We start from the raw sequence: 4,719 nt of genomic DNA on the forward strand, positions 1-4,719 counted from the left end.
CCTGCTGCAGCCAAAGCCCAAACATGGGCTGCGGGAACGCCGAGCTGGAGCCTCCCCGGGGCCGGCCGAGCCTCCCCGGGGCCGGGCCTGCCGCCGGGAAGGTGCCCTGACACCCCCAGCTCGGGCAGCCGAGCTCAGGGAGCTGGGGCTGAGCCCCAAAGAGCTCCGTGTCCGCAGCACCCCAAGCACTGGGGCCCCCCGAGAGCCCCACAGCTCACCCCACTCCTTCTGCCCCTTGGCACCTCCATCCCTGCCCCGGCAGCTCCCGCCCTGCCTCGGACAGCCCTGCATCCCTGTGCTCCAGCCTGGGCAGGTGTCACCCCACAGCCCCAAACCGTGGGGTCCCTGAACCCAGAGCAGCACAGCTCAGCACAGCACGGCACAGCACGGCACAGCTGGCACCCAGCGGGGCACACCAGCCCTGGCTTTGCTCACACAGGTGCCACGGGGCAGAGAAACAAGGGGCCAGCTGGCACTGCCAGCCCCGGGACCCCCCCTGCCCAGTGCCCGGGTGGGGCTGGGGGCAGAATGCGCCCACCCACAGGGTGTGTCAGAACCCAGGCGACCCCACTGAACCCTCAGTGTCACCCTCTGCAGTGGCTCCTGTCGCTGCGGGGCTCCAGCCGCTCCTCACCTCCACGCCAGCCCCATCCCGGCTCCAGGTGGCCCCCACAGGGTGGCACAGGTGACACGTGTCCCCATGGCTCGGGCTGGCCGTGCCGGGGCCCGGGACACCGGACATGGGGCAGGAATGGGGGACTGGGCAGGGGGCTGCAGTGGGCAGGGGCTGCAGTGGGCACTGTGACACAGCCCTGGGAACAGCGGGGAGGGGCTGCAGTGGGCAGGGGGCACAGTGGGCAGGTGACACAGCCCTGGGCACTGTGACACAGCCCTGGGCGCAGCAGGCCCCCGTGTCCCCTGCCGCACGAGGGGCACGGCGCTGCCTGTGCCATGCTCCCTGCCTGCGGGCAGCGAACCCTCGGGGCTCAGCGGGGCAGGGACAGAGCCCCTCGGATCAGCGGGCACCGCAAGCCCGACTGCCTGGGCATCACCCCGGCACGGGAGACCCCCCGCTCCCTCAGCAGTGCCAGCACTCCCGGGATGGGCGCCCCAGCCTCACGTCCGGTGCCAGGCTGGCCGCAGGGCAGGGGCAGAGGCAGGGCCGGCGTGTGCTGGGCACGGGAGGAGCAGGCTCAGGAAGCACAGCATCTCTCGTGCTGCCCGAGAGACAGCTGGAGTTCCCAGAACCTGCTCAGCATCCCCGGGGGAAAGCAGACAGCGAGCAGCAGCCTAAAAATAGCTGCCCAGGGCACAGCAGCCGCCTGAGAGAAGGGGAAGTGAAAAGGGAGATGGGCTGCAGCTTTCCAAGGAACAGCCCCCGGCCCTGCTCGGCAGCCACCATCCCCCACGGTGAGTGCAGCCCCGGCGGCAATGCCCTCACCCGAACCAGCGCGAGGAAGCGCCCCGGGGTCAGGCGTGGCACCAGGGAGCCCAGGACGGTGTCGCGGTGGGGTGGCACCGCTGTGCAGGCAGGGCAGAGCAGCACCCCGGCAGCCCTCGAGTCCCCGACCGAAGAGCTGGCTCTGTTTCTGCAGATGCAGGCAGGGCAAGGAAGGGCAGGGCTCGGAGGGGCCAGTCTGAGCACCCAGCTGTGCCCCCAGCTGTGCTCGCCCAGCTCCGGGGGCTGCTCCCAGCCCCACAAAGCCGGGGTGAGCCGAGCAGGGCCGGCTCTGCCCCTCCAGGCCAGGGAAGTGCCCTGCAGGCCCAGGGCTGAGCTCGCTGCAGCAGCAGAGCGGGCTGGGCTGCGCTGGCTCACCCCAATCGCAGAATCGGTGCCCGAGCCCCCCGGTCAGCAGGAGCAGGGCACGGAGCGGCCCCACAGCGCCTTGGATGGCGGTTCTGCCCTGCAGAGAGCGAGAGCTGCCTTCCCCCGGGCAGGGCATCCTCCCCCGGACGGCCGAGCGCGGCCCCGCCGGGCCCGGGCTGAGCGGCTTTGGGGCTCCGGTGACCGCGCACACGCGGGGGTGGCAGCGCGGCCGGGAAGCCCTTCTGGAACCCTTGGGAACAGAAATCCTCGCTGTGAGCCTCGCGGGGGACGAGCAGCCGGGGCAGCCCGGGCTGGCGCAGCCGCCGGGGCTCGGCAGAGGCTGCCGCGGGCGGAAGGAAGCCGGAGGGAAGGGCTGCGAGGAGCTGAGCTCGGCTCAGGTGCAGGGTGGAAAGAGCCTGACCGCAGAGCCCGGCCTTCCTCCCCCTCCTCGCCCTCGGAGCCCGGAGCTGTGACCTGTGCCCGTGCCAGCCCCGCCGAGGGCCGTGCCCGGGACATGTGCTGCCCTGCTGCCCTCGCCACAGCTCCCCAGCAGCGAGGAGCGGCTCTGTCTGTGGGCCACCACTGCTCTCGGTGTCACCCTGCCCGGGGGGCACTCCAGGTGGCATCAGACTGCTCTGCCAGGGGAGCTGTCCCCAGCCTCGCTGGCACAGCCCCTGAGGGAGCAGGGCACGGCAGCCAGGCTCACTGCGCCCACCGGGGCAGCCGGACAGGGCTGCCACTGTCTGCACGGTCATCTCAGCAATCAATCAATCAATCAACCAATCAATCAATCAATCAATCTCTGGGCTTAAATAGCCTGGCATGAGCAGCCCAGTGTCCCCTGCAGCCCAAGGAAGGGCATGAGCAGCCCAGTGTCCCCTGCAGCCAGGGAAGGGCATGAGCAGCCCAGGGTCCCCTGCAGCCAGGGAAGGGCATGAGCAGCCCAGTGAAGGGCATGAGCAGCCCAGTGTCCCCTGCAGCCAGGCACGGCCTCAGGGATGCTTCTCCAGCCCAGGAAGCTTTGCTTGCGTGGCTGGGAGACAGGAGAAGGTGTGTGAGGAGAGGCTGGGCTGCACCACCAGGGCTCCGGGGGCTGAAATCCCCTTGGCTGGGCTCTGCCCAGCTCCTGCCCACCAGGGACAAGGGGCACTGGGAGCCTGCAGGCTCAGCAGGAGGAGCATGGGGCCATCGAGCACCTGAGGAGTTTCTGCTGCTGGGGACGCACACGCAGACCCGGTTCTGATGGAGAAAATCCCATCGTTACCCTCAGCTGCGAGGAACAGCATCAGCTCAGGCGCTGAGAGGGGGAAGAGCTCAAGGACAGGCCTCTCCAGGGCTGCTCTGAGGGGCTGGCGAGGAGGGTGCAGGGCAGGACGGGGCTGAGGGGGCACCAGGCTCCCTGCAGGGCCTGGGGAAGGGGTCCCCGTCCCCCTCTGCTCCAGGGGGTGGGAGTGCTCCCCAGCTCTCTCTGCCTGCTCTCTCTCACTGCTCTGGGGGTGTGGGGCAGCAGGACCTGCTCCCCCCAGCTGCGTGCCGAGGGCCCCGTGCTGTCACAGCCGGGGACAGAGGGACTTCAGCGCCTCTTCCCCCTGAATTTCTCCCGACTTGCCTGGCTCTAAGAAGATTAAAGACAGATGGTCTCGGAGGCTCCCTGACTGGCACCCAGGCCTGAGGCTGTGGGGGGAAGGCAGGGCAGAAAAGAGCCCTGGGGAAGGGGAAGGGGGGTTATTCCCAGCCACGGAGCATCCAGGGAACTGCTCTGGGCGCTGCCCTCCCGCCCGTGCTGCTGCAGCAGGGGTCTCCTTCCCCTGGGGCTGCCTCAGGCGTGGTGAGCTCCAGGCTGAGGGGAGCCCGGCCATGCCCCCAGGCAGCTGCTGTGGGTATCGCTGCCCCGTGCCCGCTGTGCCCCAGCCCCTCCGGCAGACACGGCTCCGTCGGGCTGCGCTGAACGGCCGTGCAAGCACACTGCGGGCTCCTGCAAGCGCCTCCTTCCTGGGGATTCTGCTCACAGCCTCCCTGGCTCGGGCTGGAGGCAGCACTGGGAACAGGAGTTCACCTAGCGCGGCCCCGCGTGCAGCAGCAGCAGCAGCAGCAGCAGCGAGGCTCTTGTGAAGCCATTTCCATCTCCACGTGATGACCCAGTTCAGGGTGCTTTCACCGCTGCATTCTCCCACTGCTGCTGCCTCTGGGTGGGTGGTGGCAGCTCCAGACCTTGCTGCTGCGCTGGCTTTTAATGCCACCAAGCTGACAGCCCCAGCCTCGAGTGCTCAGGCCTCTCATGGTGCTTTCCCAAGCATTCCAGAATGCTGGGCACTGGGTGTCTGAGGATCCCTGAGTGTGCTCCGTGGCACTGGGTGTTTTCCTGAGGATCCCTGTGTGTGCTCCGTGGCACTGGGTGTCTGAGGAACCCTGTGTGCTCCATGGCCCTGGAGCCATGTGAGGATTCTGAGGATCCCTGTGTGTGCTCCGTGGCACTGGGTGTTTTCCTGAGGATCCCTGTGTGTGCTCCATGGCACTGGGTGTTTTCCTGAGGATCCCTGTGTGTGCTCCGTGGCACTGGGTGTTTTCCTGAGGATCCCTGAGTGTGCTCCGTGGCACTGGGTGTTTTCCTGAGGATCCCTGTGTGTGCTCCATGGCACTGGGTGTTTCACTGAAAGCTTTAGAGGGTGAACAGTTTTCCCAAGGGTTTTTTGCTGCTGCCTGTTCCACTGGGGGCAGGGCACGTGCTCGGCTGCTGCCCTGGAGGTGGTGGGGATGCTCCGGGGGCTTTTAGTGCATGTGCTGGAGTGAATTCCAGCCCAGCTGCCAGGGCTTGACTCTTCCCTGCCCATTCTGAGCCAGCAGTCGCTGAGCGTCCCCTCAGCAGCGCTGGGGCCGGGCTGCAAGGCAGAGGGGCAGCCTGTGTTTTTTTT

The sequence above is a fragment of the Motacilla alba genome, chromosome 18 (genome assembly GCF_015832195.1).
Source record: "Motacilla alba alba isolate MOTALB_02 chromosome 18, Motacilla_alba_V1.0_pri, whole genome shotgun sequence".
Classification (NCBI taxonomy): Eukaryota; Metazoa; Chordata; class Aves; order Passeriformes; family Motacillidae; genus Motacilla; species Motacilla alba.